The sequence below is a fragment of the Aquarana catesbeiana genome, linkage group LG04 (genome assembly GCF_042186555.1).
Source record: "Aquarana catesbeiana isolate 2022-GZ linkage group LG04, ASM4218655v1, whole genome shotgun sequence".
NCBI classification, from domain to species: domain Eukaryota; kingdom Metazoa; phylum Chordata; class Amphibia; order Anura; family Ranidae; genus Aquarana; species Aquarana catesbeiana.
In genome coordinates, this window is record NC_133327.1 from 230873651 (window position 1) to 230895697 (window position 22047).

Sequence of the window (22047 nt, forward strand, 5' to 3'; positions counted from 1 at the left end):
AAGAATGATGATTTTTACATGTAGGAGAGGAGTGCCAGAATAGGCCCAGTATGGAGGTGGTTAAAAACAGTTACAGCTGGAGATCTTCTACAGTATATTACTATACATAGGAGTCACAATCAATCTTAGGAAAAGCTGTTATTTTTTTTTTTTTATTACAGAAAAAATCTTGCCTTATACTGCACTCAATTGCTATATATTAGATCTATTTGGCTTTTTTATATTCTTTAAGCTTATACTTAGAGCTGCTGAAAGATTTCAGATGTTTTTGTTGTACCGGGAAATGATCTCTAACACGGCTTTTCATTTCTTTACGTATTCTAGAGGGGACTCTACAAAGAGTGCTGATCCAAAGAGGACTGTGCTCTCTAATGTGACACAGGGAGTTGGCACTGTATTATCTTTTCTAGCAAATCGATACTCCAGGAGACAAGTTAGCTGGTAGAATTCCAAGCAAGGTAATAAGACCTCATTTCTTTCATCTTTAATATATATAAAATCATATTGCTCTTGTGTGAGTTGTTATTTCTTCATTCTTTCTATTCCTCATCACAGCTCGAGGTGATTTGGATGTATTTATTTACCAGTGAGGAAAGCGGTTGTTATGGTAACTATTGACAGTCCCGTCCAATACATTTGGCTAATAGAAGAGAATAAAAGCAGATTATCTACCTACGCTGTGGGATTTAAGAGGCAGGGAGGGAGATATGATGCAAGACAACTTTAAAGTGATTGTAAAGGTTTTTCTTTTTTTTTTAAATAACAAACATATCATACGTACCTCCACTGTGCAGCTTGTTTTGCACAGAGTGGACCTCGTCTTCCGGGGTCCCCTGGTGGCTCTCACAGCTCCTCCCCACATCAGATAACCCCTAGGAGGAGCGATCTCCCGGGGGGTTACCTTGCGGGTGCGCTCCCGAGTCCAGCATTCGGCATCCATAGCTGCCGAATGTATGACTCGGCCCCGCCCCCCGGTGCCCGCGTCATTGGATTTGATTGACAGCAGCGGGAGCCAATGGCTGGGCTGCTATCAATCTATCCAATCAAGAGCCGAGAACCCAGGGCAGAGGAACAACACGTCCCCGCCGGGTGAAGTTTCAGGGCTCAGGTAAGTAAAACGGGGGGGGGGGGGGGCTTGGGGGCCGGTCACTGACAGGTGTTTTTTCACCTTAATGCATAAGATGCATTAAGGTGAAAAAAACGGAGAGATTACAACCCCTTTAAGCTTGTCAGTGGCAAAGCAGCTGCTGATTTGAGTACACAAAGATCTAAATGAATAGTTCTGACTTCCATACCTTTTTTATTTAGATCAGTGGTAACCAATAACTTTAATTTGCTTTTGATATGTATGCTGAATGGAAAAGTAGCAAACTAAATGCAAACATCAAAGTACTTAGTTCCCTCTAGTTTAAATGTATATGCTAGTGTATATACAATTCAGGGCCATGTAAGATTAAGATTTTTAACATGAACCCTAAATGTCAATTAACATATATTTCACTTTGCTCTTAATGAAGGGAAGCCTTGACCGATGTTAAATTCATGACAAGTTCTGAAGATTCTAAAAACATTTTTTTTATATATAATTGACATTTACATCTAATTTCCTGATAGGTATGAACTTTGGGTTGGGGTCAAGGTTGGATATGAGGCAAATCCAACCTGCCCGCAATTTGCTAGTGCATCTAATACTACCCTCTCCCCAGATTTACAATATTGCTGTCCAAAGGCACCTCCTTTGCTCCTCCAAGCAGAATGGACACACCCTAAGATAGAAGTATGTTACTGGCCAGATCATCTGGTGAAAATAAAAGGGAAAAGTCCTGAAAAAAAATGAGTGCAGCCACCACATTTAAGGATTAATAAGCTACAATATATTACATTTTTAGGGGGGAGGATTAATAATTCTTTAGCTCAGGTGGGTTAAAATGGCAAATAATGGAGGCTTTCTGTACCCGTCACTCACTATTGAAAGGCAGGGTTTCCAGCAGCCATATTGAAAATATGCTTTCTGGGGAAAGGGGAAGAGTAGGAACTGCTGCTGATAAAATACATAGGGACAGATTAATGCAGGGCTTGTATCATTGGTTTCTTAAAGTACATATAACCCTTTATTATTGTCCTCTAGAGAGAAATGCCATTTGAAAGTTGGGTTAGTGAAGGATTTTAACATGGTAATGCTGCCAATGTGTGTCCTGTAGCCTCTTTACAGTTGTTCGACATGCACTGTCTATGGTTATAACAAGCTGAACGTATATTTTTTTGAAAAGTCAAATTTTATATTTTGTGTTGGCTGCAATTTATTTTTTTCAAAGCCTGTTCCAGAATCGACATGCATTTCACAGCTAAGTGGTTGCACGTATATTTTCATAGATCACATTTCCTAACTGTTACAACAATTTTTAAGGCATTTTTTAAACAGTGTAACATTGCTGGGCAAGGTGTATCTGAACATAAGCTTATTTGTTAATTTTGAAAGGCCTGTGACAGGTAAGGATGAGCCCGATGTTCGAGTCGAACGTAAGTTCGACTCGAACATTGGGTGTTCACCCGTTCGCCATATACAGAACATTATGGGGCATTCGCAGGAAATTTGAGCGCCCGCGGAACGCCCCATAATGAATGGCAAGACCGTCAATGCACTGCGAGATCGCAGTGCATTGACGGCTGCTGATTGGTCAAAGCATGCACCTGACCTGCATGCTTTGGCCAATCACAGTGCGCTCTGCTGTGAGAGCCATGATTGGCCAAAGGCAGGGTGCACATGACATCAGAAGGGGCAGGGTCACTCGTTTACATTACTGGGTGGCCCCACCCTCAGCTATATAACAGCTGTCATTGCAAAAAGCCTGCAGTCACATGAGTGACATGAGTTTTTCCGTTTTTTTTTTTCTCGGGTCGTCAGTGCTGTCATCGAAGATGGAATTACATCAAGGGACATTTTTTTAAATAAACTTTTTCAACAAACTGTCCACTGTCATTTTTACCATTTTGACACTTTTTGGTGAATGTGTAGGGGTACAATGTACCCCTACACATTCGCATGGGGGGGCGGGATCTGGGGGTCTCCTTGTTAAAGGGGCTTCCAGATTGCGATAAGCCCCCAACCTGCAGACCCCCACAACCACTGGGCAAGGGTTGTGGAGATGAGGCCCTTGTCCCCATCAATATGGGAACAAGGTGTTTTGGGGGGACCCCAAAACACCCTCCCCATGTTGAGGGCATGTGGCCTGGTATGGTTTAGGAGAGGGGGCACTCTCTCGCCCCCCCTTTTCCTGCGTCATGCCAGGTTGCATGCTCAAATAAGGGTCTGGTATGGATTTTAGGGGGGCCCCGTGCCATTTTTTTTTTCATTTTGGCGGCAGGTGCCAGGATTTGACAATACATTTCAACCGCAAGCAGTTTTAAATGGCATTTTTTCCTTTAGAAATGTAATTTTACTGTGGTACTGTTCTAAACACGGGAAAGATGTGCTACTTTACAGGCATACTAAGGACACCCCCCAGGCACCATATTTAAAGGAATATTTCATTTTTATTGTTTCACTTTAAGCATTATTAAAATCACTGCTCCTGAAAAAACGGCTGTTTTAAAACTTTTTTTTGCATTGATACATGTCCCCTGGTGCAGGATCCAGGTCCCCAAACACTTGTTATGGTAATAACATGCTTATAAGCCTTTAAAATGATTTTTCATGTTCGTGTCCCATAGACTAACGGTGTTCGCGTGTTCACACAAATTTTTTGCCTGTTCGCAAGTTCTGGTGTGAACTGAACTGGGGGGGGGGGTGTTTGGCTAATCCCTAGTGACAGGGAGATTTGCAGGCATGTTACAAGACAGGGCCAGTGAGTTGTGTCACTTCATAACACAAACAAGGACCTTTAAATCAGATTAAATGAGTTTTAGTGGTTGGATTTACATCTACTTTAACAAATTTTCTATAAGTACTTTGAGCTGAAGCAATGGGATACGTTTTCTTATGCGCCTGTGTCCCTGGCACAATGTCACAGTGTCCCTAATCACTGCCACAGCATTTACAGCGTCCCTGAGAGGGTAAATAGGGATAGCCTGTGTTAAGGCCCTATTTCCCTCATAGGATCGTGGCAGCGGCATTTTCAACTTTCCTCTGAGTTGATGTATTCTGGGGAAAACCGATAGGTCAGTGAGGTCAAGTGTTTAGGCAACCTTCTGGAAGCTTTGGGGGGTCAGGGAGGATAAGTTGCAGAGGTCAGCTGACCCTAGCCAGTTGCTGACTGCCGCATGCCGATGTACATCGGCACAATGGCATGGGCAGGCATAAGGGCTTACCTGTACGTCCCTGCCTGCCCACGGGCGGGGGGGTCCTAACGGACCCCCCGGTGCCTGCAGAGGTCGGATTCTCATCAGGAGCGATCAGAGGTGAGGGGGAGGCCACTGATTCATAGCCACTCCCTCACAATCGCTCCTTGTGAATGACAGGCTTCCTCTGCTGCTGTAATGTAAACAGCGGCAGAGGAAGTCGGTCTTTTCATTCCGGCGTCGAGGAGAGAAGACATCCAAGTAAGTCTGCACAACACTACACTAACAGTAGAACACGCAGGCACACTTTTCACCCCCGATCACCCCCTGATCACCCCCCTGTACCCCCTGTCACAGTGACACCAATAGCAGTTTTTTTTTTCTGATTACTGCATTGGTGTCAGTTTGTGACAGTTATAAGTGGTAGGGCAGTTAGCGTTAAGCCCCTTTAGGTCTAGGGTAACCCCCTAACCCCCTCTAATAAAGTTTTAACCCCGTGATCACCCCCGTCACCAGTGTCACTAAGCAATCGTTTTTCTGATCGCTGTATTAGTGTCACAGGTGACGCTAGTTAGGTAGGTAAGTATTTAGGTTCGCCGTCAGCTTTTTATAGCATCAGGGACCCCCATATACTACCTAGTAAAGGTTTTAACCCCCTGATTGCCCCCTAGTTAACCCTTTCACCAGTGATCACCGTATAACTGTTACGGGTGACGCTGGTTAGTTAGTTTGTTTATTATAGTTTCAGGGCACCCGCCGTTTATTACCTAATAAAGGTTTAACCCCCTAATCGCCCGACGGTGATATAAGTTACGTTTTAGGGTTAGATAGGGTCTGCGTCGCCCCAGGCAGCGTCGGGTTAGTGCCAGTACCGCTAACACCCACGCACGCAGCATACAGTTCCCTTAGTGGTATAGTATCTGAACAGATCAATATCTGATCTGATCAGATCTATACTAGCATCCCCAGCAGTTTAGGGTTCCCAAAAACGCTGTGTTAGCGGGATCAGCCCAGATACCTGCTAGCACCTGCGTTTAGCCCCTCCGCCCAGCCCAGCCCAGCCCAGCCCACCCAAGTGCAGTATCGATCGATCACTGTCACTTACAACACACTAAACACACATAACTGCAGTGTTCACAGAGTCAGGCCTGATCCCTATGATCGCTAATAGTTTTTTTGGTAGCATTTTGATACAGTCGCATACAGTCAGAAGCTTTTTTGCCTGTGAGTCTCACTAATGTACCACTAAATTTAGAGCCCAAAATGGCAAATCAAAGGTACAATAGTGAAGAGGCCTACACGTTTCTGAGCATGACAGATAGTGAAGAGGAAGTCACTCATCTGTCAGATTCAGGCTCAGAATACGAACCTGTAGACAGCAGTGGCTCCATGACAGATAGCTCTGACGACGGAGCTGTGGTCCCTGCCAAGGTCAGGCGTACCAGACCCCAATCTTCTTCTGCTGTTGTTGAGGTGCAGGAACCGCAGGTCCCTCATATGGAGCAGAGAAGTACTAGTGCCGCTATTCCTTCTGGTGAACTGGCAAGCACCAGCGGCCTAGTACATCCTGGTCGTACATCCAGCACTGCAGTAACACTTGGTGACGTGGCGAGTCCCATAAGTGCAGTTAGGCTGGCGAGGTGGCAAGCACAAGTAGTGTCCCGCTGCCACCAAGAAGACGAACACAGGCCCGTCGTGCCCATAGTGCCCTTCCTGCTGCATTCGCCGATCCTAACTGGGAACTCACTACTTCTGCAGCACCCGTACTTCCCCCATTCACTGGCCAACCCACCATTCATGTGGAAACAGTTGATTTTACGTCACTTGATTTTTATTCGCTGTTTTTCACCGAAGATCTCTATAGATCTATTGTGGACCAAAGCAATTTGTACACTGGTCAACACACCGCCACTAATCCCCAGTCCTCCCTTGCCAGAGATTGGAAACGAATTATGGTTTCCGAATTTAAGATCTTTCCCTCCTCATGGGCATAACCAAAAAGAGTGAGTTGCGGTCATATTGGTCCACTGACCCAATTCACCATATGTCTGTGTTCTTTGCTTCCATGGCCAGGGCACGATACAAGCAGATTTTGCGGTTCATGCACTTCAACAACAATGAACTCTGTCGTACTCGTGGAGACCCTGGATACGATCAGCTCTACAAAATTCGCCCCCTTGTAAACCACTTCAACCAACGTTTTGCAGACTTGTTTACTCCCCATCAAGTCTGCGTTGATGAGTCCCTGATTAAGTTTTCTGGCCGCTTGTCATTCAAACAGTACCTTCCCAGCAAGCGTGCCAGATACAGGGTCAAGATGTATAAGCTCTGTGACAGGGCCAGGGGGAATTATCCCCTGACGAAGACACATGACCCTGTGTCGAACAAGCGTAGGGGAGGGGCCAGGATGGAGCACGGAGCCTTTCACTCTACTGAGATGCGATGCACAGCTTATCCCTCCTGACAGGCAAACTTTGAGGCAAACTTTGGAGACTGTTCTCAGATTGGTGCACTCAATAATATACTAATAAACACTTATAATTGATATCACACTATCCAGTTTTTCTTTTCCTTTATTTTTAAGTGTGGAGTTGCTGCTGAAAACTGTGTATCTGGATTCCATCACTGAGCCGTGGGATGGCCCATTAGCGTGTTTAGACTCAGTCTCACAGCTGAGTCGCATGCTCTGAGGTGAGCGGCTGTCCCCAGGGGGTCACTGGATGGCACTTGAGCATGGAATTCTGAGCACTAAGCACTAAGATTAATGCACGCACGTTAGATTTTTTATGAACTGTTTTTATGGACTTTATGTGCATTTATTTTATAAATTGGACTTTAAGAATCACGTATCACATCTTGGATTTGATATTCACACTCATTGTGTGGCACTTGGCACTTTGTTGTATTTTTGCACTTATCACTGTGATATATTTATATATAATTTTTACACGGTAAATTTCAGATTATATAAATGATTTTTTTTTTCATTCATTATATATAGTTAGTAGTTTAGTAATCGCTACTCTCATTCTAATAGTATACATCTAGTATATTATTTACACATTGCACCATAAAATCACTTGTTTTCTTATATATATCCTTTGTGCCTTGCTGTGGCTGGATAAGCCGCTTATGCAGTATTTTCAGTATACCTCATATGCATTAATAATCCCCAGATTAATATTTTCACCTTAGCGCAGCGTATCTTTTGTATACATTGTATTGCATGGCATATGAAATGTGTTCTGCGCGGGCAGCTATGTGATTTCCAAATTTGAGGCAATATACCATTGTGGCTCGCAAAATCCCCTTTTATCTACCACTTATATGTGGACAATTATTACATGAGCGTGCCACTTTTTAGTCGCCTTTTTGATCATCAGATTGGAGCATGTGGCACCGTGCGACCTAATCACTGGGGCTTTCCCCAGCAGCTTGTAGATTCCCATCTTAGGCTGGGGGAGAGAGCCTGCTTGCAGTGTAATAATTTGCTCGCTATGAAGTGGAGGGATAATAAGAATGTTTTCGTTCTTAGCTCCCTTCATGCAGACCCGACGGTCCAAATTACTACAGCGACTGGTGTTGTGGAGAAACCCCTCTGTGTCCACGAATATAGCCAAAATATGGGAGGGGTGGACCTTAGCGACCAGTTGTTGGTGCCGTACCTAGTTGCCTGTAAGGCCAGACGCTGGTATAAAAAAGTGTCTGTATACTTATTTCAATTGGCTTTGCTGAACGCTCATGTGCCATACAGAGCTTCAGGACGGACTGGATCCTTCCTTAAATTCCAGGAAGAGATCGTCAGAGCCCTTCTGTTTCCAGATGGTGCTCCACCTCACCTTCCCAATCCAAACGCAGTAAGCCGGCTGCATGAGAGGCATTTTCCTTATGTCCTCCCGTGTACCCCTACCCAACGAGCCACCCAAAGAAAATGTCGTGTCTGCAGAAAGCGCGGATATAGGCGTGACACCCGCTATTATTGTCCCTCCTGTCCTGACAATCCTGGTCTTTGCATTGGTGAATGTTTTGAGCGCTACCATAAACTAGTTGAGTTTTAGCGTAGGGTACAGCATTACACAGACTAGGCACACTTTCACAGGGTCTCCCAAGATGCCATCACATTTTGAGAGACCCAAACCTGGAACTGGTTACAGTTACAAAAGTTACAGTTATAAAAAAAGGAAAAAAAAAACACAAAAAAAAATTAAAAAAACAAAAATAGTTGTCGTTTTATTGTTTTCTCTCTCTATTCTCTCTCTATTGTTCTGCTCTTTTTTACTGTATTCTATTCTGCAATGTTTTATTGTTATTATGTTTTATCATGTTTGCTTTTCAGGTATGCAATTTTTTTATACTTTACTGTTTACTGTGTTTTATTGTTAACCTTTTTTTTGTTTTCAGGTACGCCATTCAGCTGCAGCGTGGATTTATTTATCTTGACTGCAACAGTGTTTGCTCCCACGATACATAAAGCCATGACTCCAGCGCTGTTGGAGGTGATTTCACCACCACAGTTACATACTTCAGCATATATGCCGAAGCATGGGGGCAGCAGGGGCAGAGGAGCGATTTGCTCCTACCTTTTGTGGGTGGATGCCCCATGTTTCGGCATATATATATTTTAGGCATCGGTTGCGTTAAAAAATGTTTTATTTTTACTATTTTTTTTCTATTTGCTTTGCAGGTATGGTAAGTCTTACTGTTATACTGTAATGTTACTTTTTTTATTGTTAACCATCATTTGCTTAGTAGGTACGACATTCAGTTGCAGTGTGGGTTTATTTATCTTGACAGCAACAGCGTTTGCTCCCATGATACATAAAGCCATGACTCCAGCGCTGTCGAAGGTGATTTCACCCCCACAGTTATATATGCTGAAGAATGGTGGCAGCAGGGGCGGAGGAGCGATTTGCTCCTAACTTTTGGGGCGTATGCCCCCATGCTTCGGCATATATAAATGGTGCATGTATGCCCATCATTAGAAGTGGGTGGATGAAGGGAGGTATTCTAATGGTGGGCATACCCACCGATCAATCTCTTTTTTTTGTTCAGCCCACAGGCTGCATGAAAAAAAGATTACAATATATGACCAACAAGGACCAGCAACATACTGGTATGTTGCTGAACTTTGAGTGGTTATACCAGAATGATGCCTGCAGGTTTAGGTATCATCTTGGTATCATTCTTTTCAGCCAGCGGTCGGCTTTCATGCTAGTGGCTAATTAGCCTTTAGACTGCTTTTACAAGCAGTGGGAGGGAATGACACCCCCCCCACCATCTTCCATGGTTTTCTCTGGCTCTCCTGTCCCAACAGGGAACCTGAGAATGCAGCTGGTGATTCAGCCCCCTGACCATAGAGCTGATCAGAGACCAGAATGGCTCCAATCATCTCTATGGCCTAAGAAACCAGAAGCTACAAGCATTTCATGACTTAGATTTCGCCGGATGTAAACAGCGCCATTGGGAAATTGGGAAAGCATTTTATCACACCGATCTTGGTGTGGTCAGATGCTTTGAGGGCAGAGGAGAGATCTAGACTCTTTTTCAAAAAAGAGTACACTACCTATTGCTATCATAGGGGATATTTACATTCCCTGAGATAACAATAAAAATGATTAAAAAAAATGAAAGGAAAAGTTTAATAATAAGATAAAAAAAGCAAAAAAATAATAAAGGAAAAAAAAAAAAAAGCACCCCTGTTCCCCCCTGCTCTCGCACAAAGGCGAATGCAAGCGTCGGTCTGGCATCAAATGTAAACAGCAATTGCATCATGCATGTGAGGTCAGATCGAGAGAAGTAATTTTAGCAGTAGACCTCCTCTGTAAATCTAAAGTGGTAATCTGTAAAGGCTTTTAAAGGCTTTTAAAAATGTATGTAGTTTGTCACCATTGCACTGCAATTTTAAAGCATGTCGTGTTTGGTATCCATATACTCGGCCTAAGATCATCTTTTTTATTTCATCAAACATTTGGGCAATATAGTGTGTTTAAGTGCATTAAAATTAAAAAATTGTGTTTTTTCCCCAAAAAATGCGTTTGAAAAATCATTGCGCAAATACTGTGTGAAAAAAAAAAATGAAACATCCACCATTTTAACTGTAGGGCCTTTGCTTTAAAAAAATATATAATGTTTGGGGGTTCAAAGTAATTTTTCTGTAAACAAAAAGTGTCAGAAAGGGCTTTGTCTTCAAGTGGTTAGAAGAGTAGGTGATGTGTAATATATGTTGTGCATAAAATGCCAGGAACCCCCCCCCAAATGACCCCATTTTGGAAAGTAGACACCCCAAGCTATTTGCTGAGAGGCATGTCAAGTCCATGGAATATTTTATATTATGACAGAAGTTGCGGGAAAAAGACAATTTTTTTTTTTTTGCACAAAGTTGTCACTAAATGATATATTGCTCAAACATGCCATGGGCATATGTGAAATTACACCCCAAAATACATTCTGTTGCTTCTCCTGAGTACAGGGATACCACATGTGTGAGATTTTTTGGGAGCCTAGCCGTGTACTGGCCCCCCGAAAGCCAAGCACCACCTTCAGGGTTTCTAAGGGTGTAAATTTTTTATTTCACTCCTCACTGCCTATCACAGTTTTGGAGACCATGGTATGCCCAGATGGCACAACCCCCCCCCCCCAAATGACCCCATTGGGGAAAGTAGACACCCCAAGCTATTTGCTGAGAGGTATGGTGAGTATTTTGCAGACTTCGCTTTTTGTCACAAAGTTTTGAAAATTGACAAAAAAAAAAAATACATTTTTCTTTTCTTTCTTCATTTTCAAAAACAAATGAGAGCTGCAAAATACCTCTCAGAAAATAGCTTGGGGTGTCTACTTTCCAAAATGGGGTCATTTGGGGGGTTTGTGCCATCTTAGCATTTAATGGCCTTCAAAACTGTATCAAAAATGTACGCCCTTAGAAATCCTGAAGGCGGTATTTGGTTTTCAGGGCCCCGTACGCAGCTAAGCTCCCAAGAAGTCCCACACAAGTGGTATCCCCGTACTCAGGAGAAGCAGCAGAATGTATTTTGGGGTGTAACTCCACATATGCCCATGGCATGTTTGAGCAATATATCATTTAGTGACAACTTTGTGCAAAAAAAAAAGGTTTGTCATTTTCCTGCAACTTGTGGCAAAATATAAAATATTCCATGGATTCATGGACTCAACATGCCTCTCAGCAAATAGCTTGGGGTGTCTACTTTCCAAAATGGGGTCATTTGGGGGGGGTTGTGCCATCTTAGCATTCTATGGCCTTCAAAACTGTGATAGGTAGTGAGGAGTGAAATAAAAAATTTACGCCCTTAGAAATCCTGAAGGTGGTGATTGGTTTTCGGGGGCCCCATATGCGGCAAGGCTCCCAAAAAGTCCCACACATGGTATCCCCGTACACAGGAGAAGCAGCAAAATGTATTTTGGGTTGCAATTCTGCATATAACCATGACATGTGTGAGCAATATGTCATTTAGTGACAACTTTTTGTAAAACATTTTTATTTTTTTTGTCATTATTCAATCACTTGGGACAAAAAAATAAAATATTCAATGGGCTCAACATGCCTCTCAGCAATTTCCTTGTTGTGTCTACTTTCCAAAATGGGGTCATTTGGGGGGGTTGTACTGCCCTGCCATTTTAGCACCTCAAGAAAATAGATAGGCAGTCATAAACTAAAAGCTATGTAAATTCCAGAAAATGTACCCTAGTTTGTAGACGCTATAACTTTTGCGAACACCAATAAATATACGCTTATTGACTTTCTTTTTACCAAAGACATGTGGCCGAATACATTTTGGCCTAAATGTATGATAAAATTGAGTTTATTGGATTTTTTTTATAACAAAAAGTTGAAAATATCATTTTTTTTTTTAATTATTGGTCTTTTTCCATTTATAGCGCAAAAAATAAAAACCGCAGAGGTGATCAAATATCATCAAAAGAAAGCTCTATTTGAGGGAAGAAAAGGACGCAAATTTTGTTTGGGTACAACATTGCATGACCGCGCAATTAGCAGTTAAAGTGACGCAGTGCCAAATTGTAAAAAGTGCTCTGGTCAGGAAGGGGGTATTTATATGATTAAAACCAATAAACAAGGCCACAGCCTATTTGTTATCCAAATACATTTTGGTGATGTCTTTTATTTTTTAAAACATGTTATCCCATGATCTCTCCCACAGTAGTTACACTGTCCCTGATCGCTGCCACACCAGTTACAGCATCCCTGATCATCACTAGAGATGGGCCGAATACCCCCTTCAGTTCACAGCAGAACTCTCAAACAGGGGAAAAGTTCTAACCCGAACAGCAAACCCCATTGAAGTCTATTGGGGCCGAACAGGAAAAATATGAAGTACCCATTTTGAAGGCTTATATGCAAGTAATTGGCCATAAAAGGGGTATGGGGGTCTGAGTACTTCCCTGGGGGACATGTATCAAAGCAACATTTTTTTTAGACACAATAATTTTTTCAGGAGCAGTGATTTTAATTAAGTTAAAAGTACAACAATAAAAATGAGAAATTCCTTTAACCTCTTCCTGCCAGCGCTGAATGGCTACATCACAGGCCGAAATTGCCGGGAGGGCATCCATGTATGTCCTCCTGTGCATGAGCTGCCTGTGTGCCCCCTGCGGGGCATGCGCGGCGTGCTTTGTTATCAGCGATTCAATGAGACTCAGATGATCACAGATCAGAGTAAGGAGCCGATCCCGGCCCCTTATCATGTGATCAGCTGTCAGTCAATGACAGCTGATCACTTAATGTAAACAGAAGATCGTAATTGGCTTTTTTTCCCTCACGCTGATAGCGTGAGAAGAAAAAAAAGCCGATTACCAGCTTCTGTCAGAGGGACATCGGACCCACACATGGAGAGCCACTATTGCTAAGCAGTGCCCACCAGTGCCACCTGCCAGTGCCCACCAGTACCACCTACCTGTGCATATCAGTGTTGCCTATCAGTGCCACCAGTGCCACCCACCAGTGCACACCAGTGCTACCTATCAATTCCCATCAGGGACATCTATCAGTGCCCATCAGTGCTGCCAATCAGTGCCTCATCATCAGTGCCACCTATCAATGCTACTTATCAGTGTCACCTACCAGTGCCTACCGGTGCCACCTATCAGTTTTAAGTGCCCAGTAAATAGTGGTTAAATATAGTGCCTGGGGTTCCCTTAGTCTGCCTGTTAATTGGCACATCTGTAGCATATTTAGAACATGCTGCAGCAAAAATTACATTTCTAAAGAAAAGAAAATCTAATTTAAAATGACACGCGGTTGCAATTGCCTGCACGTGGCTATTGAAAAAATAAAGAAAAAAATGGCATGGTGTTGCCCCCCCCCCAAAAAAAATCCATCCAAGACCCTTACCTTATCTAAGTGTGCAGCCCAGCAGGTCAGGAAAGGGGGGGTGAGCGAGCGCTCCCCCTGAATCATGCCAGGCCACTTGTCCTATACCAGGGGGTGATTTTGTGGGTGCTTCCACTGTCCTGGTGCTCCAGGACCTCCAGAAATGTGATATGTAGTCAGGAAATTAGATGTAAAATGTATGCATAGTTTATGCTCCTTGGAAGCCCAAAGGTGCTCCTTGGATTTTGGGTCCTTCTATGTGGCTAGGCTGTGTCTCACACATGTGGTTTCCCTATACACAGGAAACATAGCAAAATGTGTTTTGGGTATAATTATACGTATCCCTATTCTGTGTGTGAGACATAAATTGTTAAAATTAAATTTTTCTAAAAAAAAAAAACACAGGGACTTCCAGCCCCTCTGTGATATCCTATGAATTCCTATCTGCTGTTCATTAGCATCACCTGTGTCTTCAGTCTGCTTTAGTGTCTCCCAGTGTGTGTCTCCCAGTGTATTTCTAGTCTGTTTCCTACTCAATGTCCCCATGCACCCTCAACTGCCACTAGAGATTACTGTCTCTTTGCATTGCTGCTTACTCCCAGTTGTCCTGTCTTTCCTCTGTGCACTAATTCCTGTTCCCAATGTGTGTAATCCCATGCACATATGCCAACTTAAGCTGTGCTCCCTACTGTCCTGTAATCCCTGCACCTCAATGCTGAAAGGAATTCATATCTGCTTATTAGCTCTCATCTGCTTATCAGCAGAAAGGGTGAAAGTGGTCGGTATTGAGGTGGTTAAATTTAAATAGAAGAATAAAAATCATTTTGGAATTGTTTAGGTTGCATAAGTGCTGCATTGTATCGGCAGATTTTAATATACACAGACTGCTGTGCAATGTGTTTTTATTATATTTACTTTTGAAATGCAATAAAATTACTGTAAATAGAAACAATAAAAAAGGACTAGATAACACTGAAGTGGTTCAGCTATTTGGAGATCCTATTTTTTACAATAAAATGTAAAGTGTGTACAGTATCATTTTTTACAGTACTGGTTCCTGTTCATCATACATGCTATCCTTATGTATGTTACCAGAGTATTATTTCTATTATTGAAATTCATAGAAGCTTTATGACCAAAAGTCTATGGAAAATTAAACAGCAGCATTTTCATAAAATGGTATTTGCCAATTCTGCTTAACAGTACAGTAAGTGGTAATGAAACTATGCTCACCAAATACCTAGTAGTATTTTATCACATTCAACTAAACTTGCTCTGTAAGGTTGAAGAGCTTTGTTTCCAGTTCAGGTAGCTACCTCAACTGCTTTTACCACTTGAGGACTGGCATGTTAAATCCCCTTCCTGTCCAGATAATTTTTAAGTTTTCAGTGCTACTACAGAGCTAAGTAGGTCTGATATTGATTCCCTGGGTCCCACATCATGAAAGGAGGAAATAAAGCAACAAGAAACAGCTATCATAGCTTAATACCATTAATAAAGCCTCTAAAAACATACATCATATGCACTCTCTTATTAATGAGCTGCAAACAGCACCAGAAGACAGCGTATAGTGTAATGTCCAGGAACCACCACTACACCTGCATCTCCCTGGGTGTCAGTGTGTGCTCCAATGAGCAGAAGTGACGACAATATGGAGTCCCACCCAATGAGTTTATCATGAAAAATGAGCATCGTCCTGACGATGTCCATATTGTAAGAGGAAACACATTGGTCCTACTTATCACATAAGAGGTCTGTGATATTTTGTGAGTGACTGGTGTTAAATGGAATCATTTCAGGGGTCACATAAGGTGCACAGATGTGGAGTAGAGAGTGTGGCACATAATGTGTGGAATGAAGCTCACAGAAGATTACATATATATTTATTTGGAGGACTTTGTTGCTTATTGCAATTCAGGAGAACACTGTTTGATGTGGACTTTGAAAATTGTACTTTATGCTGATATAAGAATGACTGCACTTTATAGAGTTTGATGTGAAGTTATATTATAATATGTACATTTTGCACAAAGTATGTATTGTGGCAGGGCGAGGCCATGCCAATGTGTCAAATGGCAATCTAGGGAAGGATTTGGAGAGAACAGACACACTAATGGTGCAGGGGTGTGCTGGGTTCATAGTAGATTTAGAAATGGAGTTCAGGGATCAGAGTTCATTGCAATTCAAAAGCACACTGTTTGATGTGGATTTTGCAAATTGTGTGAGAAGAGAGGTACATGTCTGCACCATGCTGTCCAGGACAGGACAGACAGAGGCCTAAGTCTGAGTGAAAGACTGAGCAGCAGGGAGCTGCAGGCAAAGGAAAGAGACAAGCTGACACAGTGTCTGTGTCACAGACACTGAGGCACAATGTCTGTGACTTGGCACTGGGATGTGTGTCAAATAGTCTTGAGGATTAACGTGTGAGGCCTGAGCTGCAGGATTGCCAGAGGGTAAGCCACAAGGCTGAAGTATTTGTGTTGTGCAAGTTACAATAATGGTGGAAACCCCTGTGTGAGTAACCAATGTCTTTTTTTAAGCATTTCTTTGCTGTTTTAAACACTTAATCACCGGGCCATAGCCAAATGATGGCTACAGCGTGGCTCGATAACTCTGGGAGGGCGTACATTGACATCCTCCCAGAATTGTGCTACCATGCACCCCTCTGGGGCGCACACACGGGAGTATCCGCCACCGCCGGGTCCAGAGGATTCAGTGCATCACTCCATGAAATGATGGAGTGATCACTTGTAAACAAACCGGAGTCATGTCCAGTTCTTCTCTCCCTTCTCTGTACCAATGGGTACACTGTGAGCGGAGAGGGGAGAGATCGGTTGCAGCAGCACTGTGGGCTGGATCTGTAGTGCCCACAGCGCTGCTTTGTGCCCATTGCAGCCTCATCCATCCATCCATGTTCAGCCATCCCTCCCTCATACTCATCCATTCATGCTCAGCCATCTCTCTGTCATACTCATCTATCCATGAGCAGCCATCCCTCTGTCATACTCATACATCCATTCTCAGTCATCCATACTCAGCAATACTCATCCATCCTTCCATGCTCAGCCATCCCTCTGTCATACTCAGCCTTCCATGCTCAGCCATCAATACTCAGCAATACTCATTCATCCATGCTCAGCCATCGCTTTGTCATACTTATCCATCCATGCTCAGCCATCCACACTCAGCGATACTCAACCATTCATGCTTAGCCATCCTTACTCAGCAATACTCATCCATCCATGCTCAGCCATCCATACTCAGCAATACTCATCCATCCCTCCATGCTCAGCCATCCATACTCAGCAATACTCATCCATCCATCCATGCTCAGCCATCCACACTCAGCAATACTCATCCATCTATGCTCAGCCATTTATACTCAGCAATACTCATCCATCCATCCATGCTCAGTCATCCATACTCAGCAAAACTCATCCATCCATCCATGCTCAGCTATCCCATCCACCCCCAGCCATACTCAGCCATACTCAGTCATACCCAGCAATACCTAGCCATACCTAGCCATACTCAGCCTTACTCAGCCATACCCAGCCATACCCAGCCATACTCAGCCATACCCAGCCATATTCAGCCATACTCAGCAATACTCAGCAATACCCAGCTGTACCCAGCCATACTAAGCCATACCCAGCCATACTCAGCCATACTCAGCGGTACCCAGCCATACCCAGCAATACCCACTCATACCCAGTCATACCCAGCCGTACCCAGCCATACCCAGCCGTACCCAGCCGTACCCAGCCGTACCCAGCCGTACCAAGCCATACTCAGCCGCACCCAACCGTACTCAGCCGTACTCAGCCGTACCCAGCCATACCCAGCTGTACCCAGCCACACTCAGCCATACCCAGCCGTACCCAGCCGTTCCCAGCCGTACCCAGCCGTACTCAGCCGTATCCAGCCGTATTCAGCCGTACTCAGCTATACTCAGCCATACTCAGCCGTACCAAGCCATACTCAGCCGTACTCAGCCGTATCCAGCTGTACTCAGCCATCCCATCCATACTCAGCCATTCCCAGCTATCCACATTTATGGCTCTACCATGCTCAGCCATCCCCATCCACTGCTCATCCATCCCCATTCATGCTCATCCATGCCACATCAGTTCTCATCCATGCCACTACAGTGCCTCACAAAAGTGTAATTGGTAATCAAATTAAATTTGACAAATGTATGTCCCTAGCACACCTGATGCTGCTCCCTGCATGTTGGGCCTCTGTATGTGGATAGACTGTGGAAAAGTCTCCCACATGTGGTATCGCCATACTCAGAAGGAGTAGGAGAATCTATTTTGGGGTGTAATTTTTGGTGTAATTTTTGGTATGTACATGCTATGTGTTAGAAACATTGTTTAAATGGACAACTTTTAACTGATTTTAAAAAAAAAGCGTTTTCATTTTCTTTCCACTTTTTCCAAAAACTTGTAGAAAAAAATGATATGTTCAAAAGACTCATCATGCCTTATAGATTATACGTTGGGGTGTTTTCTTTCCAAAATGGGGTCATTTTTGGGGTGTTTCCATTTTCCTGATGCTCCAGGGCCTTTAAAAGTGCAAGAGGTAGTCAGGAAATTAGATGTGTAATTTATGCTCCTAGAACACCTGAAGGTGCTCCCTGCATGTTGGACCTCTCTTTGTGGCCATGCTGTGTAAAAGTATCACACATGTGGTATCACCATACTCAGGAGGAGTAGCAGAATGTGTTTTGGGGTGTAATTTGTGGTATGCATATGCTGTGTGTAAGAAATAACCTGCTAATTAGGGATGAGCCGAACACCCCCTGGTTTGGTTCGCGGCAGAACATGCGAACAGACAAAAAATTTGTGCGAACACCATTAAAGTCTATGGGGCTCGAACGTGAAAAATAAAAAGTGCTAATTTTAAAGGCTAATATGCAAGTTATTGTCATAAAAAGTGTTTGGGGACCCAATGCCCCAGGGGACATGTATAAATGCAAAAAAAAGTTTTAAAAACAGCCGTTTTTTCGGGAGCAGTTATTTTAAGAGTGCTTAAAGTGAAACAATAAAAGTGTAATATTCCTTTAAATAAATATCATGCCTGGAGGGTGTCTATAGTATGCCTGTAAAGTGGCACATTTTTCCCGTGTTTAGAACAGTCCCTGCACAAAATTACATTTCTAAAAGAAAAAAATCATTTAAAACTGCTTGCGACTGTAATGTAATGTTGCCCCCTAGCCCATTACCGGGCCCTTTGGGTCTGGTATGGATATTAAGGGGAACCCCGCACCTAATTTAAAAAAAAAGGCGTGGGGCCCCCATATACTCTGAACAGCAGTATACAGGCGATCCCCGGGTTACAAACAAGAGAGGGACTGTAGACTTGTTAAATTGAATTTGTTTGTAATTTGGAACAGGTACATATTTTAAGTGTAGCTCCAGCCCAAAAATCTATTTTTTAGCTTTTTGGATAATATAGGGAAGGGTTATCACCCCTGTAACATTTGTTTTGCTGTCTGTGCCCCTGTTCAGAAGATTTCAACTCACTTTCTGTCCCAATGACAATTGAATTTTGAAAATTTTGGGTTATTAAGGAAACAAGGATTGGTGATAAAGCATCAGTGGAGACACCCTTTTCCCATATTAACTCTTACAGGAGAGAATTTCCCTTCCTAGGGGTAGATTTCCTTTCACTTCCTGTTGTCTCCCTTCATTTATAAGTAGGAGTCGTTTGTAAGTTGGATGTTTGAAAATAGGGAACTGCCTGTATATACTATACGGCCTGCCCTCTACAATCTGTGGAAAATTGGGCCTTAGGTGTTGGTGGTACCAGAACACTGTAATCCCTCACAGTTACACTTGGTGGGCGCTGGAACGGGCCCTGCTGTGAAATATTATATCAAGAATTGCAATTACATGCCCCTGTTAAACAGGGTCAGAAAAATTGGGCCTTAGGCAGTGGTGGTGGTGGTGGTGCCACAACACTGTAAAGCCTCACAGATACTCTTGGTGGGCACAGGAATGGGCCCAGCTGTGAAATATTAGATCAAAAATTGTAATTACAATACCGTGCAGCCGTGGTGCAGTTGCTACTACTTTTCTGGTGGTGTACACAGTACACAATACAGTGCAGCCGTAGTGCAATTGCTACTACTTTTCTGGTGGTGTACACAGTACACAATACAGTGTAGTGCAGTGTTGCAAAACAAAATATACATCATGTCCAGAAGGCCACCAAGGAGAGGCAGACGCTCACAGGCCACTAAAAGAGGGCAAGCAGGCTCTGTGTCTACAGTCAACAGTGCCGGTCATGGACATGGTGCATCCTCTGCCAGTGGCCGTGGGGCACACTTGTCCTTTTTGTCTGCTGCTGGCCATGTTATTGAGCCAGAACATGCAGAAGAGTTGGTGGAGTGGATAACAAAGCCGTCATCATCATCCTCATCCTCTGTCACCCAGGCTCAGAGTAGTTTTCCTTCCTATGCAGCTGCCAAAGTGGCCTATTCCACCGGCTCCTTGTCCACAGTCACTCCTTCCCTAGCGCCTCCATCATGCACGGAGAAGTCCCCCGAACTATTCGACCACAGTGTCGGGTACATGTTGCTGGAGGATGCGCAGCGATTTGAAGGCTCCGATGTTGGTTCCCGGGTTGAGGAAGGGAGTGACGTGAGCCTAAAGAGAGGGGGTGCCCAAGAAGCACAAGAAACTGGCAGTCATGTTACCCCAGCTGCAGAATAGTGCCAGAGTATATTCCTGCAAACATTAATCTACAAACATATTTAGTTACAAGTAAAATGCAGACCTTTCCCATAATTATCCTTTGCACCAAGGTTCCATTCTGATGGTTGCTCTCCCATAAAAGTGTGTTTCCCTCCCATCTAGTCTGTGTATATCATTACATGCTGATGTCTCATTGGTTGGCATAGAGTGGCTCTGATTGGTGAGCTTCCCTATTCCTGGTAAAGGACTGGCTACATCTCCAATCCCTATGCTTTGCATAAGTCAGCCCTCTTTAATGCAAATCCTTGTGACTATTCTGAGCAGGAGCTTAAATTGAAATTTCCCTACCGCAGTTGCTAAACCGTAAAAATAAATTCGGTCCCAGGCATCCACATGCTCAGCATCTGAATGCTAGCTTGGACAAATTGCTAGCACTGCAACTACTGCCTTTTCAGCTGGTAGACTTTGCCCCCTTTCACGAATTTGTGAAATGTGCTGTACCTCAGTTGCAGGTTCCAAAATGCCATTTCTTTTCATGGAAGGCCATTCCAGCTCTCTACTGGCATATGGAAGGCAATGTTTTTGTCTTGTTGAACAGGGCGGTCAGCAGTAAGGTGTATATTACTGCAGACTCATGGTCTAGCAGGCATGGGCAGGGACGTTACCTTTCCTTCACGGTGCTCTGGGTAACTCTGCTGGCAGCTGGGAAGGATGCAGGACAGGGTTTAGTATTGTTGGAGTTGGTTCCACCACCACGCCTCCAAAATGCTAGCAGTGATTCTGCCACAGCTCTCTCCTCCACCCCTCCTCTTCTTCTTCCTCTATGGCCTCTTCTGCAGATTTGTTCTCTGAAGCAGCGGTGCTCTGTAAGCGTTCAAGGGGCTACACAAACACACCACTTCCTCAAACTCAACTTGTCCAAAACCAAGCTTATAATATTTCCTCCCCCACGTGCCTCTGCCCCTGACTTCTCTGTCAAGAGCAATGGCAAAACCATCCACTCGTCCCCACATGTCAGGGTACTAGGTGTTATCCTGGATTCTGAACTCTCCTTTCAGCCCCACATCCAATCACTTTCCAAAGCTTGCCGCCTCAACCTCCGCAACATCTCTAAACTACGTCCCTTTCTAACCACTGAAACCACAAAGCTCCTGATTCACTCCCTGGTTATCTCTCACCTTGACTACTGCAACTCACTCCTCATTGGCTTACCTTTAAATAGACTATCCCCCCTTCAATCCATCATGAATGCGGCTGCCAGACTCATCCACCTTACCAACCGCTCAGTGTTTGCTACCCCCCTCTGCCAATCTCTCCATTGGCTGCCACTCACCCAACGAATTAAATTCAAAATACTAACAATAAGTTACAAAGCCATCCACAACTCTGCCCCCAGCTACATCACTAGCCTAGTCTCAGAATACCAACCTAATCGCCCTCTCCATTCCTACCAAGACCTCCTGCTCTCTAGCTCCCTCATCACCTTCTCCCATATCCACCTCCAGGACTTCTCCCGAGCCTCGCCCATCCTCTGGAATTCCCTACCCCAATCTGTCAGACTGTCTCCAAATTTATCCACTTTTAGGCGATCCCTGAAAACTTTTCTCTTCAGAGAAGCCTATCCTGCCTCCATCTAACAACTGCACTATTTTTTCCATTAGCTCATCCCCCACAGCTATTACCCTTTTGTATAACTTGACCCTCCTAGATTGTAAACTCTAATGA